Here is a 22,044-nt window from a genome sequence, read left to right as displayed (position 1 = left end):
AAATAAATAATCATCAGGACAATTAAGACCTCAAGAAAGCCGCTGGTCCTCTGATTACTGAGTCAGCTGACTGTAACTGAGTGCAGTGGGATATGTGTCCCCAAGTAAACTATTGTGGAATATGTATGTAACCTCTTCTTGTACTTGTTGCTTTTAGGTTCTGTGCTGTCAGTTTACGGCTTCTGGTTTAGGAAGCAAAACAAAAGCCTTATTAAGGTAGATGGACCTGTGTTGATTTTAGCAGGGTTTGTGAAAAACAAATAAGCAATTAAAATTGTCAGAGATAATGTGGTATTCTCAGAGTGTTTCATGCAGAACTTTTAAGCAACTGGAAAACCTGAAGCTCAGATGATGGAGAAGCTTGACTGGGCATCACCTGGAAACTCATTCTCCTTCAGACAGATCCTGTTTTGTCATTTCTCCTGGATCATCATTTCAGTGCCACCTTTCTTCTTGTATGAAGAAGAGAAGTTTCTAAGTACCAGGAAACCAAACAGCTTATAAAAGAAAGCATGTGACTGGACTAAGCTAGAGGAGGAATTTTGATGCATTCTGCCACATGTCTGACTTGTAGGGCACTGTGGTAGAGGGCAGCAGGGCTACCAGTGTGAAGCCAGGCTGAAGCCCCACTGAACCCCTCAGATGTATATGACTCATTTGCCTACTCACTGCTCGCTCTTAGTGGTACCTCTGAAGCATATGGACCATCTATACAAGTAATAGTATTAATATACTAAGGGACTGCATTCTGTCTGGTGTTTGGCACTTACAAGACACCCATGTCTGTATAAGCTCTGAGTTCTTGTCATTCAATGCCTATAACAGAAATAGTGGGTGTCTGCTGCAGCTGACTGCTGGAGACACGTGTCTCTGTAGGAACATACGAAGACGCAATATTAGCTGTTTATCTGTTTTAGTAAAGTTGTCTCCAGGAAGCAATGATTGGTCACGCAGTCCCCATTTGACTTTAAAAGGATTAATAACTTCAGCGAGAACTCATTTATACTGCAGGCAAGTGAGCTCATCAAAGATATGTACATTGAAGGCTTGTTCCTGCCAGAACATGAGGCTTAAACATCCACATCATTTGTTGTCTGGAAATGCTCTCTGGCTGCTCTGTGTGTGGCTAACTCCAGTGATCTAATTCACCATATCTGACCACCACATGAGGGAGTCTTTAAACTGTTGCAAATCAGTGCGTGTGTGTGCACAGAGGGGTGAGAGCAGGATAACATACAAAGAATCAACAGTTGGTACCAGATGTGATTTTTCAGCATTTAAGGTAGTAATTATTTTTTTTGCTTTTTTTCAATCATCTCTTCTGTTTTGGGAAGTTAGGTCCTAAGGATGTGAAGTTCTGTTGACACATGGATTTCATTTGTTAGCTTGCAACTGAATTAGAAATGAATTTTAAGTAAATCTGTTGCTCTCAACAAAGCATTTTCCATTGCATCTGATCATTATGCTTCTGCCTGAGCCAGAAATTCCTGCCTGTGTCCTCAGCTGTTAACTCCATTGCAAAGCTTCTGTTGGGTAAATTAGTTCAGCAGAAATATGCTGAACTACTCTGGTCAAAACACACTGCCAAGTTTACATGTGTCTCCAGGGCAAACTACTTTGTGCCTTCTTAATGCTGATAGACGGTCTAGAGAAGGTTTAAAATGCAGAATTCTTCAATAAATTTATCTCTTGTTCCTACATGTTTTCCCAATGATATTACCTACTTTAACTATTTTGATTTCAAGTATCTAGTAGGATAAAGTGACATCTGATGAGTTCTTGTATCCTGAATTTGGAGTGCTCCAAGTACTTATTGCTGTTAAGCTTTCTACTAGATAGTTCAAAAATCATGAAGCCTTTGTCAGTTCAGCTAGAAATTAATTTCAAACACTTCTGTGTGCTGTTGGTCATTGCCTGCTTGCCACCCCTGAATTTCATACAGAGAGTAGATACAATTAAAAAGATACGTATTTTAGATACACCCATTTGTAGTAAGTGGCATATGCCTGACCTGTTAACTGTTAAGGTCACTAATTGAAACGTGACTTCAGTGAAAATCATGCCAGTAAAATGGAAAGTATAGTGCTTTCACTAAAAATGACATAGTTTAATAATGTGAGGGATGTGAATGGGGAAATATTCCTAAATTGCCATAAATGGAGCACACTGTAAGGCAATTCCTTATGATGAAACTATGAAAAGACTCAGAAAAATAGTTTCTCTACAAGAACAATTAATAATAGAGATCACAAATTGGACTAATGTGGAATATAGTGAAAGTGGGTATTGATAATGTTATTTAGAATGAGTCCAAGAAACTCCTTTCTGGCTTATAGGGCTGAATGTAAAGAAAATCAGGTTTGTCTATGGTGAAGATAAGATTTTGAGGAAAGAAAAGCTTGAGCGAGGAGATGGTTCTGACTTCTCATGGGCCTTGTGCCAGCAGAGCTGGCTGCCCACAGCACCTGTGGGTTAGAGAGAAAAAGCTAAGTTCAAGCTGCTCCTCAGCAGTGAGGTGACAAAAAGGTGTTAGGGTCAAGCTTTCGACTGCAAAAGTAAGAAGAAGCCTTTATTTTGGAGGAGTCAAGCTGATTTTGAGTAAGGGTATTTTAGTTTTGTGTTACCAGCATTTTCTGATGCCAGCGCATCTGTGAAGGGCACAGGAAAACTGAGTTGTGTCCAAAGTAACCCTAAGCACTCTGCTTAAAACATAAATTGCATCAGTTTGTATTAATTCAAATAAAAACATCATGACTATTAGTATCTGATTGTATATTTCTCCTTTTTCTCACTTTTCTGTTGTTGATTCTGTCCTTTATTCTCCAGCATCCAGTTCCACAGTGATTTATTTACAAATGAGGTTGTCACCATTAGAATTTGCTCAGTTGGTTGCAGTGTCTGAAAACCACCTAGCTATTTTGTGTTTCTTTGCATTTCTCTTTGTGAAGTGCCTAGAGAAAAAAAAGGAAAAAAAACGTGGGGCTACTGTAGGGAAAGGGAGGGACATCGGGGCAATGGCTTCTCTATTTAGAAAGGAATGGGATCTTGTGGATATAATGTGCAGAACTAATTTGCCTTTAAAAGAAACTCCGCAGCACTGGTGCCTCCGCAGAAGAATGACGTGTGGATGCTGCTGTATTTGCTTGGTAAGCTCAGCATGATCATTAGCACCGGCGACAGGTCCTGCCATCCGTGGTGGTGTTGGCTTGTGTTATATTTTGTCGGTGAGCATTCTGGTCTTAAGGAGGCACCTTGCAGTGAAAGATATAAGGATAATGGGATCTAGCTCTTAGCTAGTAGAGTAGCCACTACTACACAGTAAGAGCAAGAGCGAAGTTGATATGATTGCATGGTCAGCACCTAAGCCCCACAGTACAGAGCTATGGAGTTTCTGCTTTCAAATTTCAGAGGCAGACCTTAAGGAGTGCCTCACCAAGTGACCCATTTCTCAGGTTCTGGGAAGAGGTTAGTTACAAAGGCACCACACCAAAGCTGACTACTCCCTACCATTGTCCTGCTTGCATTCATGGAAGATCTCTGCTGCAATAATAGGTAAAGTGCAATCCTGAACTTGTCAGAATAATAGTTCTGCTTGCTTTGCTGCTGCTTCTGTGCAGCTGCTGGTTGATAGGCGCTGTACACCTCACTTGTCATTGCAGTCTTAGTATTCAGACACTGACGGGCCTTAATTAATGACTTTGAAGATCTGGTCTTTTATAATTCATGACAGAACTTTAATTAAAATTAAATATATGGCAGTTGAACTAGCAAAGGATTTAAAATGCACAATCTTTGAGGGAGACAGTGATTCCCTCTGACCACTGGTACCATGCGCTGAATGCAAATTTTGCTTCATCACAGCAGATTCAGAGAACAGAATGGGTGTTTCTTGAAACAGAGGTCCCTGTTGTTACAGACTCTGGCAAAAGGTAAGGGCAAGGGGCCTGCAGTCATTTGATTCCCCTTCCTACCCTCTTTTTCTTTCTAACATCCTTATGTATTTTAAATGTCTTTATTGGGAAGAAAAAAAGGACACATATTTGTATATGATGCTTATATACTCATTTATTCTTTGTAGACAAGGTGTATTAAAATGTTGTGTATGGATCAGGTACTGACTCTAGGACTCTTGGCAAGGCAGTAGGAGGATTCTTACCTTGTGTAAGGGGAAACTGAGCCAGTGCTTTCAGTCAGACAACACAGAGGAATTTCATGTACTTTTTAAGATTTCAGCCTGGTGCACTCATCAATTACATCGGTTTCTGGCCTACATAATGGTAACTGGACTGTAGATTAAATGTGTTGTGCCAGGGACCACGGTTTGCTTATGAGAGTTGAATTTGTTTCAGTTTATTTGGTCTTGATTCACCTGAATTTCTCATCACATGTTTTTTATCTAGGGGACTTACACGGCTATCCTGTTACTGCAGTGACTTCCATGAAGTTCTTTGAACGGTTCTTCTTCATAGTCTTGCTGTTTACGTTGCCTTCTCAGGTAAAGATTCAGAGGATGTTTGTGGCTCTGATTTTACAGCTGTGGGTTGTATCTTAAGTTTTATTATCTGTTCTGGTCTCCTGAGGGATAGATTTTCCTTTCTGTGGGATTAGTTGATTGTCTGGGGTTGCTAAGTTTCCCTATCCTATGTATGGAGGCCAATCTGTGATCTTTCCATCAGAAACAAACCCAGCCAACAAGAATAAGTACCTGCTAATAAATAAAACAAAATTTGCAATTTAATAGAGCTAAGTGAAATTGGTCAATAAGTCACATCAAGATCTTTAAAAAAAAAAAATTCCTTGAGAGGGAGGTGAATAATGGAAAAAAAATGCGTTTGAATGAATTAGTTACAGCAAGCTGGCAAAAATTCAGAAATGTCTTATTTAGTAGCTATAGGTATGGTGTAACTGTAGGAAAGTACGATTTGCTGAAAAATGTGTTTGATAAATCTTGAACATCATTCAACCATCTTTAGTTACCGTCTTTCCTTTTACAGGTGCAATAATTTCTTAGTTTTTTTCCTCTGGAAAATAACTTCTCTGGAAAGGAGGCATTACTTTATTTCTTGAGTTGTTGCTCTTTGTAATGTTGCAAAAAAATTTCTTGGGTTTATGTAACTAACTTTTTACATAGTACTTTAAACAACTGCTAAAACTACGATTTGTGAAGTGTTAACATTGAATTTCTGGGCACGGTCATGGGTGAGTTTTATCTGGAGTTTTTTTTTTTTAATCAGCAGTTTGCTACAGTAACCTGTTACTGATACTTGGTTATTTAAAGCTGTTTGGGTGGCAGGTATATTTGTATATGAGTTTTAACAGTTACTGTACACCCAGCTGTTGTCAGGGCAGCTGTGGCTGGGCTTGGGTCATTTTCAGAGCATTCAAACAAAGTGAATGTCATCTAATGGCAGAGTCTCCTCTGGTTGAGCAGTATTTTGTGGCATCGTACTATAAAAACTTTTGATTATTTTCAAGCTCAGATGTGCACAAGTGTATTCAGTGCCTACACCAGGAATGTTCAGATGTGTGGCAGGAGCTGTTTGAGCAGGCTGATAAGGAAATCTGGCTCACGGCTTTTATTTAGTGACTGCATCTCTTGTGTAATTAGGTGTCAAGGTCAGCTGCTTTTCCTCTAGTAAGACCTACTAGGTAACTGGTCCATCAAGATAATCTCAAGAACAGAAGTACAACCTCAAAGATGCCAAAAAGGAGAAAAATCTAAGGGCACCTTGGGAATTCCAAAAGGGAGAAGTGAGGGAAGTCCACTTGCCCTCAGTGGTTAGGAGGGAGGTATTGAGTTCAAAGGGAGACCTCCATCCAAGTGAAAACCTGAACCAGAGGTACCACCTGCCTGTCCTTCAGCATCTGCTTAGTGCATAATGTGAATGACTGAATAAAGGCAGCATTTTAATGTTTCTAGAAAGGGATTAAATTCCAACTTTTGTCTTTCAGCATTTTTATTGCTCTTTCTATGCCTTTTATGAGCCATTCATTTCTTCCATACTTGACCATTGTCGATACAAGGCAAATAAATGGCTAAACTACTTCCAGAGGCAACTTGGTGGGCCACAGAGCTTGTCTACATTTTCCTGCATTAAATAGAATACAGGAAAATACTGTATTTTCTAGGGCCATTTGCAGAAGTTTTACACTGTTTTTTATTACTGATTTTAAGATTGTATGAAATAATATTACTACTGCTGTGCACAAAATCCAGATCACATAGATTTTTCTCTATCAAAGAATAAAATACTTAAGGTTTTGCTCTGAAATGTAAATGGAGATTTACTTTGGATTTATTTCTGGATTTCCTTCCCCCGAATGCCCCCCCCCCCGATGACAAAGATCTGAATCAGGAATTATGATCATAAGCAAATCAATACATGTTTTCTGATGACAGTAAAATAAGCAGTGGGAAATTTTCTGTACAGTGATGGATTAAAAAGCATTACTGAAAACTTGCCATCTTCCATGGTGCAGCAGTGCCTGCATACAGTATTACTAACTTTCCCTTATTTCATTTTTTTTTTTGGGGCATTACCATCTGTGGTGGAGTCATCTTCCTATTCCAGGAGGGGATATACTGTAAAATGCAGCAAGTCTTCTTGCTTCCAACTCTTCATATTGAAAGCCTCTGCAACCCAATAGTCATAGTTGATGATAATTTTCTGTTTGATCCCCTGAGCAGCTTTGGGAATGGCAGTCCACATCTCACCTGAGGTGAGACATGATTTTTACACTGGTTGAATTTTGTATGCTGCTTTCCTGAGCTTTTGTCCACTCCTGTGGTACTCATACCTGCAGACTACAAATCTCTCTCAGGTAATTTGCAGATCAGAAATCTGTAACCTTAAAAAACCCATATTTCTCTATTCCCAAGGGAGAGTAGGACATTAGGTTTCTTTAGAGAAGGAAATAAGGATTTACTGGTCTACAGAGATCTCATAAATTAAGACAAGAAGCTTGTTCACACTCTTGGTCCAAGACTCAGTCCGCCGTTTCCACCAGCCCTTTCTTAGCATACTGACACTCATCATTTGCTGTTGCCAATTGTATTTAAGTTAATATTAACCATATTTTAAAAAACCTGATCCAGTACCTTTCCTGCTGACAGAATTTACATTTTGTTTAGAGGGAACTAGGGCTCTTCAGGTGTCCCAGCTACTCAAATACTTTATTAGGTTTTGCATTGCATGCCCACTGGAGGCTTTTACACAGTACCTTTTCCAGTTTTCTGCTCCAGACAGAAAAGCCCTGGATTTTCCTCCCAGAATTCACCATTTCAAGAAATATTTGCATGCATGTTGCTCATTAATTCAGACTTACTATATGCTGGGCTTTTTCTCAGGCGCATTATCTCATATGCACAGAAACTTCCATTTTCATATGGCTCATCAGGTCTGGCTTTTCAATAAAGCTGATGAGACCATTCCAAGAAGCTCTTTAGGACTCCCCAGTATCAGGTACAGAGCTGGGGCTATGATTGTTTGGCTCATCATATCTCAAGATTTCAAAGTTTTGATGCCAAAAGGGGGAAAGGGAAAGGAGAAAGATCATCATCTGCCTTCTGGGTTTCATTTCGATTAAAGAAACCTGTTTATATTGAAGTCAGATGAAATCCTGATAATCCATAATACTGCAGATCACAAACTGCAGTCCTTGTCACAGTGAGTCTCTGACATAAACAACATCTTAGGAAAACCAGCCTAAGTGAGCACTGTTTGTACTACTTTGTGGCTATTGCAGATAGCATGAGCATTGATTCATAGCAGTCATTCGTTATTATGTGAATATACAGATCTGAAATATGAAATGAAATATCCATGGATATAGCTCATTTCACGGCACGAAGGGGGGCTATATGGATGCTGGGGAGGGACTCTTCATTAGGGACTGTAGTGATAGAACAAGGGGTAACGGGTTAAAACTTAAACAGGGGAAGTTTAGATTGGCTATAAGGCAGAAGTTCTTTACTGTAAGGGTGGTCAAGCACTGGAATGGGTTGCCTGGGGAAGTTGTGAATGCTCCATCCCTGGTGGTGTTCAGGGCCAGGTTGGACAGAGCCTTGGGTGAGATGGTTTAGTGTGAGGTGTCCCTGCCCATGGCAGGGGGGTTGGAACTAGATGATCTTAAAGTCCTTTCCAACCCTAACTATTCTATGATTCTGTGTTCTCTAAAGGGATTCAAGAATTTATACCTTATAGGTTGCACAAACCTCCTTATATCCTGGATGAATTTTTTGATTGTGTAAGACATATAACTCACTGATATGTGTCAAACAGGAAGAGAGCAGAAACAGTCACAACCATTGTTGGTGTATCAGAGCTTTAGGAAATGCACCACACTTGATAAAATTGTAAAATAAAACTCTCATAAGACTGCTGAAGGGGAGAATCTGCCTCTTCTCTTAAACTTCCTAGACTTCCCAATAATCCTCCAAAGTTGGAACAAGATGTTACAGGGGGTTTTGCAGTTCCAGAGGAAGAGTTACGACTGTGTTGGGAAATTTGTATATTTTTTGTTTGCTTGTTTGTTTTTAGCCTGTGTGTACAGATACTACATCACCTCCACTTTGATGGGATGGCAGGCAAATTATTGCTAGCTTCCTCAAGATCTGGAAGAGAACTTTTTTTAAATCACAGGGCTCAACTGCTGATTGCTGCTAATTCTTGCAAAAGCTCTTGTGGCCTCAATTTGACAAAGCACTTGAGCACTTGGTTTTACTCAATAGTCATTGAGTAAATGAGATTAGTCTTAAATGCTGGATTGGAATGTATTTGCTTGAGGAAAATTAAATACATTTATCATTGCAAAGACTGTAAATTTTATACTGTCAAGTTCCAATGGGATAAAATTCAGTCAAAAGAATAACACTACTCATGAACAGTCTGAAGAGGAAAGCAAGCAAAATAGCAAGAATAATATTTAATACTTTCAAGGTACCATTCACCCAATGAGTTCACACTGCTGTGTGCATAAAAATGATCAACACTTCAACACCTGTGTGAACTAAGCTGAATATCTCCTTTCTCAGATGGGAAAGTCAAAGCACAAAGACTTTGAATGATTTATCTGCATGAATTGGTAGCAGAGCTAAGAATCAAATCTTGGCTTGACTCAATCTGCCATGGTATTATTGCTCATCCCAACTAGTCAGTCATTTATACTGCATAGAAGTGACAAGCTCTGTCATTCAGCTGGATAAAAATAATTTAAAAATATGATTTCAGTACAGCTCTTGCCATTCTCCAAGTTCCTTTTGTAAGAAGTTAGCCTTTTTCTCTCCCATGACACCAAGCGTTGGATTTAAATTTTACTGCATTCGTTCTGCTTTTCATTTCCACCAAACAGTAAGTTTGGGCTGGCCAAGTCAATTCCTCCAGTGTCAGTACACTGCTATAATAAAAGTGGGAAGAGAGAAGGCCATGTGGAAAAATCATTCTCCCCTTACTGACATACGATACTAGTTGTGAAGTCTTGTTACTTGCTTCTCATTCTGAGAGCTATGCAGCAATGTAGTTGTGTAACGTACTGTACTGAAGCACGGGCAGAACCTTTTCTCGTACAACTCAGTGATACTTCTCTCTCTCACATTCCCTGTGAGCTAAAGGTGCTACCCCTACTCTCTCCCCATGTAAGTCATGGGAATGGATTTTTTTACAGTCCTTGTTGCATAGAATCTACTGCAGAAAATGATTTTGTTCTCATTATGTAGCAAACTGGAATTTCTAGATCCTAAGGAAATTTGCATAAGGAAGAACCTTAACATTATGAGGTTTTTACAACAAAAAAAACCTTTGTGTTTTGACAAAGAGTGTTTTAAGTGTAGTAAAACAAATAGCTGGTGTTTTACTCCTGAAAGATTTGATGGTGGACAACTCCTCTTGCAGACCGTGGCAGATTGGCCATTCACTTTACTGGGGAATAGGAGATGGTCCCTTACTTTAAAGACCTTTAACTGCTTTAAGGTTTAAGATTACTATTGTAGAGAAGCCAGATGCTTTTCTTAGTCCAGCTGTCTCTTGCACAATGCCCACATGCATGTCCTACTTCTAGTTTACATGCTGCAAGTAACTTTTTAAATGCCATCACAGTGAGTGAAATGACTACAAAGCAATGGCACTTGCCCCTGGGCCTGCTCCCCATATGTCTGATGTATCTGCTTACTTAACAGAAATGAAGTTTTATTATTGCTTACAATTAAGAGACAGTATCGTTGTGGGAAAGAGAGCTGGTTTCTGCTCTCTCTGGTGCATTAACAGCATCACTCTTTGGTAAATTTCGGGTACCTTATTTTTATTATTGGTGATGATAATTGAGCCCTTAGGATCAGACTGCTGCTTCCAGGTTGCATTTGCAGAACTGGCAGCATGGGAAAAAGTTTAAAAGGAAAAGAGAAAATAACTTGGTTTGTAAATTGAGTAGGCTTAGCCTGGAAGACATTGAGAGGTGCTAATGCTTCATTACAGCACATTTTCATAATTCTTAAGTTCAGACAGAGTTGGAGGATCCCGAGGAGGGAGTTGTTAATGGATTTGTAGAAAAAATATGTCAAGGTATGAGAGAGAAATCATGATGGATTATGGGTCTGTCTTTTTAAAAAGGAGCTCTTTTTAAAAATGGAGCTCTTGCTCCATTACCTGTTTTATGATGTGTTTCTCTTCCAGGACTTCAGCCTCACCCCATCATCTGGTTACACACACCTGCTTGTCCTCCTGCCCTCCATCACATTCCCCACAGGCACAGCTTGCACATGCTATTCTATATAAAACTCACTGCTGTGACGTTTCTGAGTACCATTGTGGCCATTCTGTTTCTACTTCTGGATACTTTACTGCAGGAGTCTTATCTGACTAGTACTGTTAAAAAATCAGGGTTTTTTTGTGTGTTTTTTTTTGTTGTTGTTGAAGTCATAGTATTAAATAATTCAGAGAGTAATTAGTTTTTCTGTGTAATTAGTTTCTGCAAATGCAGTCAGAATGTTTAGCACCAGCTGTAATAATGATATCCAAGCTGTTGTGGTTTAACCACTGGGTTGCTGGTGATTTAAGACAAAGCCACTTGCTAAATGGTTGTTCAAGTAAGGCAAGAGGCTCCCACCCTGTGATTTAGCCACATTAGATGTCTAAGCAACATGCATCCCCTGTTTCATTCAGATGTGACATTTCTAAAACTACCTTTTTTCTACTACCTTTTTACTTCAATCGTACATGTTCCTTGGAGGCTCCAGCCCATGGGAAGCAGACACCGCTCCGTGCTTTGCAAAATATCCTAAGTCTGAAAGCATGGAATCAAATTAACTTGGAGGGGAGCTGAACCATTCCCAGATTCTGGACATGCCAGGAAATATCTGCTGTGTTTCTGCTCTTCAGCACAACTTGAGTATACACAGCCAGAGCTGGAAGTTTAGGGCTTTGTTTTTTTTCTGCCTGGTAATGCAAAACAATTGTTAGGGCTATTTAGCCAGCAAGTTCAGCTGAGGTGATGGTGGCAGAGAAGCCAGACCTGGTGAAATCTGTCCTGTAATGTAACGCTGGCACCCTAATTCATGCCTATAATCTCTGGAGTGCAGGAACTGTTGCATATGTTGCTGGAGATCTCTGCCTGCTCTTTCCTGCACTTCCAGTAGTTGAATGAGACATGAGGATGACAGGAATGTCAACAAAGGGAGGTTGGGAAGTGGGCCCAGCTATGTATGTGTAGATATGAACAAGAGAGAGTAGAATGTGAAACCCCACATTTTTTGACTTACCCATAACAACAACAAAGGAAGAAAACCCCCCCAAACTATGGTGCTGGATTTTTCAAAACCAACCCAGTATGGTTGAAGTGGGTTTACACCTAGTGCCTTTTGTTTGGTTTTACTTAATATTTGGGAAAGAACTAAATAGTCAACAGGATGATAAAATACCTGTTGTACGCATGTTGATGGTTGACTTGTAAGAGGAAATTTCTTTTCCCTTCATAAACTGGGGATCTACCAGCTCCAGTATTGCTTTGTGAAGTGGGGAGTGTTGGCAATCCCTTAGGAGGTTGGTAGTGCCTCTCAAACTGGAAGGTGCAGAGGTGCCGGGCTCCCTCTAAGATCACAATTTTATGCATTCTATGGCTTGATTATGTTCTTATATCCTCACTGGGGTGGACAAAAAGCAGGTAAATAGGCAGGTCTTTATTGCTTTCATGAAGCTGTGACTTGCAGTCTCAGACCTATCTGACTCCTGGATCACTTGTGTTCAACAGCACAAGGCTGCATGTCCTGACCCTCACTGGGAGCCCCAGCACATCTCGTGGCTGATGCCTCTGTGCCTTTGGACCATGGCTGAGGGGTCCCACTGCCACCCCTCCAGTTCTTTGACATCACCTTTATAAGGCCTGCTTATCAGAAGTCCCAAAAATATTTGTAACTGGAAAGATGTTTTGTGTCTGTTTGTCTGAGGATGCCTGTGGGAATGTAATGGATCATTTAGGTTAGAAAAGGCCTTTAAGATCATCAAATCCAACAGTTATTAATCCTGTTACATCATTAATCCTGGGAAAGGTCTGAAATACAGCTTTGACTCCCAGTAAAGGCATGTTGGAATGACTAGATTTAGGCTATAAGTGGAATAGAGAGCACAGCATAAAATCACTGATATGCAAAAAGAAAGTGGTCACTCTTAGTGATTTCATTTCTGCACTAGGAAGTAGCTGTAGTACAGAAAGGGCTGTCCCATGCAGATTTGTCCATTGAACAGTGTGTTTGGTTCCCTTTCAATGAACAGTGTTACAAGCAGAATGTGAACTCTTAGTGTCTTCTCTCTAATGTATGACATTCAGGAAAAAGTTGAGTAACCTACTAGTTAGCCTTGTGTCTGTAGCAGCTTCAGGGTAAAGCAGCTGACAAAATGTCAGTTCGTACAATAACAGGTAGTTTCCTGTGGACTACCAACTCTTTGCTAAGTACCAAAATTCCTCCTTTGATGAGACTTGATATTCCTGACTGTATTCCTTGTTTTGTTCTCAGTATTAGAATACTGCCATGCTTCATTTATGAGTATTTGCATAAATCAACACATCCTCTTTAATGGGATGTACAGTACTAAGATCTTAACTTAGGCTAGAGTTGTTTCTTCCCTCATATTTTATGGAGCACATGGACTTGATTTTTAAATTTTTAATTCAAACACATCTTATTAAACGTGCAGGGATAGAGAAGCACCATCAGTGAAAGACATCATTATTATATGCATGGAGGGTTATCTTCTGCCTTTCTACCCTCATCATTCATTAATGATGCACAGAGACTTGTCATTTGTCTTTTCAATTCTTTGACTTTATTTTATTGCTCATATTTTATGACACATGGAGAGCTCTGTAGCAAGCATTCATCATCAGCCTTACATATCTATGGAAATATCACCTCTGCTAGGCCAGAAAAAGTACCTTTTGTTCTCTTTGTATTTTGCTTATGAACTTGGTCTAACATCACTTTCTTTCAGTCTTCAGTTTTCTAAGAAAACTACTGACACAGCTGTGCTGTATGTTGAAAAAGCAGCTAATCCATTCAGCCTCACCTTTGTCTCATTTCATAGCTGCTCATATACCCCTTTACACACCAGGTATCTTCATTTGAACCTCAGCTGTTAACTCCAGTTTACCATTCAGATAGTGACCTTAGGTGTGATTAAGATGCTGCTTAGTCTTTGTAAAGCTGCCAGATAGAAATCTCTTCTGCCAACTCTGTTCGGTGAGTGTCTTTGCAAGGCATGTTGTGGTCCTCTGGGAACAGTGAGGAGACTATTAAAGCAGTCCTGACTTCTACATGTCACTTTGGAAACCCCCCCCCAAGATACTCTAATCAGAGTGTTTGGAGTGTTTTGAGTTTTTCAAGTTCAGTTTAAAGAGCTTAATCAAACTTTCTGACACAACTGGCACACATTAACATTTTTCAGCTATAAACACACAAACTCAGGAATTTCTAATTGCCGGTAATTAAAGTGTGTGGTTGGTTTTGAAATGCTTTCCTATTTTGAAGAAGTCTGAAGTGGTACAGCTCCCCAGTGACATTCCCAAGGAGAAGAGGCCTGCCTGAGGCTGCCTCTCAGAAGGTAACAGGGAAGAAACTGGGTTGTGTACTCATCTTGCATAAACATTTGAGCTGAGGCTACTGTTGTGCATGTTCACAGCAAAAATTTGGTTGGATGACTCCTTTTAAAAAAATTAATTAGTTCACTGTGCAAAATATCACTTACTGCCTGATATGACGTTTAAAAGGATCCTGGTGTGCATCATTTTTTTTCTGGAATGGTTCAAGAGCTCAGAAACACAAACCCACGCTGTCCCAGCAGAATGTGGGTGGCTTCCATTGCTTTATTAAAAACATTTACCCATGAAATGTTCTTTGGACTAGAGCTAACCCTGAATTACTCTGAGAGGATCCAGAGACCTACCAGTTAGGAGCATTTTGTCTGAGCTCTGTCAAGTGCAGAGGGAGACAGTCTTCTTTTGGTGCTTCAGTGCTTTATCCAGATGCTGGCTCTGGGAGACAGAGGGATGGTCTCCTGGGGAATATGATAGACTAGAACTGTCTCACCTCCCCTGGAGCATCTGGTGCTGATGACTGCTAAGAGGAGCTTGATAGGGGGCACAGCCTAATCTAATATGGTAATTTCCAGATTATCCTGATAGTTTGATGCTTGACAAAAGCCACTGCTGCTTCTCCCTTCCTTTCTCCACTCAGAGAAGATTCTTGCATAACCTAGTTCAAGAAAAAGAGGAGAGCTGCTGAGCCAGGGCTTGGCAGTCCATTCTCTGGGGATGCACTTGCAAGTTATTTTTGCTTCTGAGAGTGGTATTTCTGGTGGCCACATCACAATTCAGTTTTCAAGTGCTTGTCTTATTATCTCTCACAGGGTTTCTTGATCTTCCTGTCTCTTCTAGTCAGTTCAAAAATACGGTAAGTGTAGCCTTTACTGTGGTATCCTGGCACTTCTGTTTTCAGTTTCAGCTGTAGTGAGGAAGCCCAGAAGGAAAAATGCCCCTTTTTTATTTTCCTTTTTTCTTGTAAGAGGTTAACCATTTGGAACCTGAATTGGTTCAGCAAGTGCAGGGTGGGGTGATTGTTACATTGAAGGTTCTAATTTAAAGAATTAAACATAATCTAATGTTCCTGCACTTACACTGACATGAAATTAATTAAAAAGATTTAATATTTAGGTCATTAAAATGTGTTCCATTGCAGTGCTAGCAATCCACAAGGACCTTCTTTTACAGCTTGACCAGTCAGTAAGTGCACATGCCATTGAAATACTGTCATGCATGTGCAAGGAATCAGTGAGACCATGAGGAAATGTTAGGCAAGGGGCCATCTGAATTTGATTCCTATCTGCCATCTTTTATTGCTGCTTCTGCTTCAGGCCAAAGAATTATGATACAGCAGAAGGGCTATAGTTAACGTGTACTAAGCCTATGATTGCTTTTGCTGTAAATGTCATGTTTCTTGTGGATACATATGTATGCCAATGAAATGAGTAAATATATTAAAAATTTTATCTGACATTCTGACAAACGGAAGAGAGAGTAGTTTACTGACAAAGTTAGGTTTTTAACTAAATACTTAAAGGGAAAGTGTGTTGGAAGATTAAATGAAAAATCCTAAATTCTAGTCACTTAATTATTCTAAGGTGTTCAGTAAGTCTGTGTTCTCCAGTGTCCGTTTCCTGCTGGCTGTGCACAAAGTCACCTATCAAGGGGAAAGATATTTCCATGTCACACAGACTGGGAAAGAACGAGAATCAGCTGCTTAACAATGCATTTATTGCCTAGTAAGAAGAACTGATGCCTGACTTCTATTTTGTTGATTTGTATTTTATTTTGCATTCTTCAAAAGGGAGCATGGGGTTGGGGGTTTTGCCAGACTCAGCTCTGCTCTGCTAATGGAGGACATACATTCAGCAGTACTTTGGGTCACTGTGGTAAAAGGACTCAGGTGTTAGCAATTCTGGTACTTCCTTTGAAGACTGTTTCACAGCTGAATAAACAGTACTACAGGAGTTCTTCCCGCTGTGCTTTCATTCAGAGGAAAAGTAAAAAGAATTATGGCCCCCTCATGCTGTAGGGCAGAACCATACTGGGATCTTTGGGAGACAACATGAAGGTGTTTGGAGCAGAAAAGAAGAAAGTATAAATGTGTGGGAGAGAAAATGTGTACTGAGGATTTATGCTTTTAAAACTAAACCAGACAATGAATAAAAAACCAGTAATAGAATGAAAGTAAAATATCCATTCTAATGAAGGCAGCTGCAGAATATCAGACAGATGGCAATTATGGGATAGTGGTGTTTTCATTTATACTTCTGCTTCCAGGAGATCCCACTTGTAGGCAGAATCCATTGAGTAGCAACACTAACTACTCAGCTTGCTGTCAAGCAAATTGTTTTTTAAATATCAAAATCTTGGAACACCAGGATTCTAAATGTCCTGCTTATTGCTTTTCCATGTCATTTTTCAAGTTCCAGCTCTGACTCTTGGAAGTCCAGACCAGGGCTCTGCCATTAGCTTTCCAGAAACTCACCGGGTAATTTTAATTTACTTAGGAAGTGGTCGTGTTATCTGTCCCAGCTCTGCACAGGCAGGTTCTAGCTTCAGGGCTAGAAGCAAGTCCCTGAGAGCCTGAGCAAATTGCTAGGTATACAGGATTATGTGCTCTTGGTAAAAGTTGCTTGCAACCAGGATCCAAGGGGTGTCTGTGTGCTTCTTTTGTATCCAAGGTAATGAAAATTTTTCCACTTAGTTTATTTTAATGAGCATAATTACACACACTTGCTGTATGTAGTTTGTAATGCTCTGACTTCTCATCTCATGTTTGCAAACCACAAATCAGAATGCTATTTTTAGAGGAGACAGTGTCTTGGATTCATACTACATATAAATATTTATGAGAATATGGAGCCCAAATAATTCAAGAATGTTAAATTCATCTAAATACTTCCAACAAATGGGTGAAGTTAGTTGGCAAGTAAAAAAGGTAAAAGTTAATTTCTCTGTGCTTTTACAGAATTTGCTGGAGTTACAGTTAATACATATCTTCCAGACTTGTATTTACTCAAAGATTATCTAGACTAATGGCAGAAAAAGAGACATTAGAAAGATTTGGCATTAAAATCTGTTTTATGTCCTCTGTGTCAACAAATGCAAGACTGTGTTCCTCTGCAGGCAGCAAGTGCTAATGGAGGGATCACAAGTGATAGTAAGATTTATCAAAGTTTGCTACAGCCATTTGTGGGTAACTTTCAGGCACTTGTGCAGTACACATCACCTAGGATCATGTGTAACTGAAAAACATTGCTGCTTCTACTCTGGAGGTATTCAACTTTTCTTCTGAAAAGATTCCCTGCTGAAATGTCAGGAGAATGGAGCCATGCAAAGTGTTATCGGACTTGGTAAGTGTGTATAGGGTTGTGAGGCAATGAAACAGGGTGAAAGAAGGAAACTGCAATTTATTCTCCTTGTTCTAAAAATTAGTCCAAGACAAACAAGACCTTTACTCCACTTACACTGACAGCAGGAGTACTTATGGGAGTCCCATACATATACTGTACTTAATGAAGGGAACACGTTTGGGGTGCAGCTAGTGCTACCCCTCAGTTTGAAAGCTCTCTTGTGACACAGATGTTTCATTGGTAACTGTGCATCCTTTGACTGTGTATGGTGAGTGTCCCAAATACCACATGAATGAACCAACAGAAGAAGATATGAGAGTGGTAGCTGTTTATAGCTGCCAAGTAGACTGTTTTCTCAGGTGCTTCAGTTGCTCATTAAGAGCACATGTGGTGATGAAAACTCTTCTGCTACAGGTCTGTGAGCTCTTACGAGCAATAAAGATTATGAGCTACCTCAAAATGAGGGTGTCCAGGTGAGCTGGCTAACTCTATTTCATTCACTTTCATTAAGCAGTGAAATACAGCCTCTGCAGTTGGTGTTCACAGCCCACAGATGAGGTAGAAAGTGTTAATGTCAATTAATACAGTCATGGTGAGTATTACCATGTGTGATCCTCAGTCTAGTGCTAAACTTACAAAGTTCATATTAAGCTCCATGAGTTTACAGGTAAATAAGCTGCTGTCGAAGTGGTCTAAAGGCATCCTCCAGTTCTGGCAGCCCTGAACCACTGATCCGTAGAAGCCTGTTAAGTTTATCCAAGGAAAAATCATGCTATGTGCTTATTATCTCTTGTGGTCTTCTCTAGACATGAACTCCTGATCAGCAGGGATAGCCACAGCAGAGCTAGATGGGACTTTTTTTGTTTGAATTACAGCCTTTCTTGAAGTCTTAAAGGCACCTACCAAACTTAACTTTAGGTCTAAGAAGGGTTGTAAATACAAGGGTTGAGAAATATGAAATGCCTCTTGGCATGAACTTGGGAACATTTTTGTGTGTGTCCCAGAGAATTTAATTAGGAGTGACACTATTCTGGGGAGAGATTTAGTTTCTCAGACATAGCAGAAACCCACAATATTAGTCATTTTAGATCAAGATCATTTTCTGTTGTACCAATCAGTAAATTGAAAGCAGGCTGAAAGGAAAGGTATTCTATACTGTACTGGTTCAAGAGGAGCATTCAGCACTAACTATGCCCCTTCAGGCTGGCCAACAGGGTCAGTCTTATAGAGGGCACTGTGGGATTTCCAGACTGTAGAGCTTCCTCAGTCACACTGTGGTAGGTCGTTGTACAGCATTTGTATCCAGCCTTGCTGCATTCAATAGTGCAGGTCAGAGGGGCAATAGTAGGTATCAACTCTTAGTTTTTGGACATACAGACAGTTGTTAAGAAGAATCTTTTTGTTGAAATGTGAAGGACAGTCCAACATCTTTGTGAGCAGTTGGCCAGAATCTAATGTTTGGATTTCGAGCTCCTCAAAGCATGTGCTTTATGTCTGCATTTATCTGCAAAATGCCTTTCAGCACCCTATTAAAAAATGCAAACAGTTATAATCTCTAGCCATTCCATTTGTGCTTGTCTAACCATGAACAAAACATTCATCTCATCCCTCATTCTAAACCTGGTATTTATCCTTTCTCAACTTCTCACTCAGACATGCAGGAGTGAAGGTATTTTCAGGTTCTTTCTGACTCTTGTATTCTGCTGTATTTCCCAGTGGAATTAATGGAAAGGGTTATGTATCATGGTAAGAAGTGAATGAAACAAAGGCCTGCCTTGTGGCTTGTATATGGCTAAGAGAGAAAGGCAAGGATGAACTCTACGTATACAGGAGAATGATGATCCCACTTGGTATTCTGCTGTCAGCTACTATATGGGATGCAACATCAAAAAGGAAAAGGAACAGTCACTACAAACATGATTATAAAGTTTTTTTTTATAACTGCTTTGCATAGCTTTTAGTAAATTAGTGAGAGATGCTTTTCTTTAATGCTTGCTGACACATGCACAAAATCCCCAGCACATCTGATTTCTAAGGCTTCAGATGATGGCATGTATTTCTCTGCCATCCAAAACATAAATAAATATGAAAATGCCTCTTTATCTAATACTGATTATGGTCTCAGTTCTGAGCAATATGGAGGAGATTAAAGCCTGATGCTTCTGTGTACAGCCTAAGGCACTCTCGCAGTGGGAGGATGGTGGTCCCCTTGTTCCATGTAATGTTCCAGATTCCATGAATGTCTCTGTCACTGCTGTCACCTGCTGCCATGTAAAAGATCAGTCTGGTTCTCTGCATCCAACTTAGCTAAGTGCTTGTTCTTCTTAGGTTGAACAGTGCCCATTTGTTATTTTGGGCTGCTCTGGGATATTTCCCTCTCCAGTAGTACATTGTTTGCCAACTCTACATGTTACTGCATTTGTCTGTGCAGTGCAGACTGCTTGATAATGCTAGGTTTTAAAGCTTGAACATTTTGTAGCCGTAGGCCAAATTCTGTTCTCTGTTACATCTGATCATATCAAGGCTGGCTTTTAGTCATGTCATGCAAATACCTCCACTCTTTCATTTACATCAGGATAATTGTCGGCAGGATTGATCACTCAGCTTTGAATGCCTTTGGTTTAGTAAAATGTAACAAAACATCTTTTCTGTTAGTTTTATTTGTAGAGTTTCATATAAATATTAGAGCCATCTAGGTGTTTTGAGGATCATTAAAGATCCGTAAGAAAACAGTAAAGTTATTTTTTGGGTAAAGTATAGCAGGGCCATTTGATGGAGCAAACCAAACACTTTTGAAATCACTTCTATGATGGGAAGCTTAGGGTAGCTACATTCCTAGCAAGGAGTTAGATGCATGAAACTGGATCAGCGAACCTCACAGAGGCATACGAAGACTTTATGTCTCCAGGAGACCTGTGGTGGTGGTGTCTGCTGCACATCCTTAGCAATCAGTGTGGATGAGGACGTACTTAAAATTTCTGTGCCTTCTTTTGCAACCTAGGTCTCTGGAGAAATAAAACAATTCTCTTACAAGGCAACAAAACACTGATTTTTAGGCAAGCAAGATGTTTGTAAACCAGACACGACCAAAACCTGAACTGCTCAAATTACTTTAGTTCCTGGCCATCCCTATGGTTACTGATAGACTTCTGACTTCGAGCTATGCTGTCCTTAGACAGGCACATCTTTACCTAAGAGATTTGCTGCATTAGGTCTCCATAAATACATCTACATGAATACATCTACAGGGATGTCTCAGCTGATGTAACTCAGAATGAGTTCCATTAAAGTCAAAGGGAATTGAAATCACTTGAACTACCTAGATTTGCAGCAGCTGAAAATCTCATTGATAATCTGCATTGCAAGTGGACCCAGTGTTTCTTTTCCTTCACTCCGCAAAGGTTGCTTTCACTTAGGAGGAGTTAGTCTATACAAATGGCGGAGTGCATCTGAGCCCTTTTGAAGGCACTATCTGCCACAAAGTAAGTTTTACTCAATAATGGATACTTTTTAGTAGTAGTTTTTCTGTGTGTTTCAAAGATAGCATGAGTAATGTAGAATTTTTTTAGAGTGGTTTTACTTTCCTTGTTATTTTCTCCCATTAGAGGAAAAGACTTTTAACAGAAATACTGTCTATTTTCTGCTTTAAGTATGTAGCTGATTCTGTTCAGTAGCTAGTTGAAGAAAGGCTTGTTTATATTTGGGAATAATTAGTGTCAATATCATGTAGTGAAAAATATTATGAAAACATTTCAATATGTGAAACTGTCTCACATACCTTCACTGAAGACAGCAGCCCTGGACTAGTTAAAATTTCAGACTTGTGTAGCGAGCACAGAAATTAAGTGCTAGAAATCTTTCTTTAAATGGCATATAATAAGCTTCATATTCAACATTATAAAAATAATTAACAGTTGATTATCAATTTCAGGCTACTGAATAATAAACCATGTTGGGCTGTAAAGGAACTTGACAGCAATTTTCTCTCTCAAAACGAGGTGGGCTTTTTGTGGGTCAGGTTTATAGGTATCTTGTTTTACCTAGCAGCTGCATGTGGACAAAGCTGAAATACAAGGGAAGAGGCGAGTAACTGTATTTCTGGGCCTATCTGTGTGACTACAAGTGTGCTTGGGACAGCAAAAGACTGTGGAGCCAGAAGGAAATGTATTATTAGAATTTGTTTGTGGGTTGTGACTGTGCCACCAGCTGAAAGGGAGTTTGAGACATGCAACATAAAGAATGGCTTATGCTGAAACTAGACAGGCAAAGTAGAATCAATTGGTTACATGTGATGTCTTCATCAAAGGTATTCTCATGTTGTTGTCTCCCTGTTACCTTCATATATTTTTTGTTTCAGAAGACACATGCCAGCTATTCGTAATTTTGAATGTATTAGGAAGCAGTCAAAACAGGCAACAGCTAGGTCAGAAAAATGGAGGTGTTCCTCCATTGTAATTGCATATGAAAATCCTCTCCACTGTTATTGTTTTAAAGGAAATTATACTGATCTTAAAGTGGTCTTTGATTTGTCTTCTGTGTGAGAATCACAGCTGAGTTATCTTTGCCTTAGAATTGACAAAACTGCACTGTTTGTCATTTAGTCATTTAGTAAATTAAAAGTGTG

At 39.7% G+C, this 22,044-nt stretch overlaps 1 protein-coding gene and 1 long non-coding RNA gene across 2 annotated transcripts in view; one reads left to right on the top strand and one right to left on the bottom strand.

Moving 5' to 3' along the window:
- Nucleotides 1-5,800: 5,800 nt before the first annotated feature.
- The window catches only part of IRX6 (iroquois homeobox 6), a 163,541-nt gene continuing 147,297 nt past the window's right edge, over nt 5,801-22,044 (bottom strand). The window contains exon 7 of the mRNA XM_062609177.1: nt 5,801-5,811. The gene's annotated coding sequence lies outside the window, so the exon portion shown is untranslated. The remainder of the gene's footprint in view (nt 5,812-22,044) is intronic.
- LOC134158845 (uncharacterized) overlaps nt 20,768-22,044 on the top strand; it is an 89,178-nt gene continuing 87,901 nt past the window's right edge. The window contains exon 1 of the long non-coding RNA XR_009962932.1: nt 20,768-20,902. This is a non-coding gene — a long non-coding RNA (uncharacterized LOC134158845). The remainder of the gene's footprint in view (nt 20,903-22,044) is intronic.

This window comes from Pezoporus occidentalis, unplaced genomic scaffold (genome assembly GCF_034315485.1).
Source record: "Pezoporus occidentalis ecotype Australia unplaced genomic scaffold, CSIRO_AGI_Poc_V1 ctg135, whole genome shotgun sequence".
Classification (NCBI taxonomy): domain Eukaryota; kingdom Metazoa; phylum Chordata; class Aves; order Psittaciformes; family Psittacidae; genus Pezoporus; species Pezoporus occidentalis.
The sequence above is the reverse complement of the archived record's forward strand: the minus strand, read 5'-3'. Positions and strand labels throughout refer to the sequence as shown.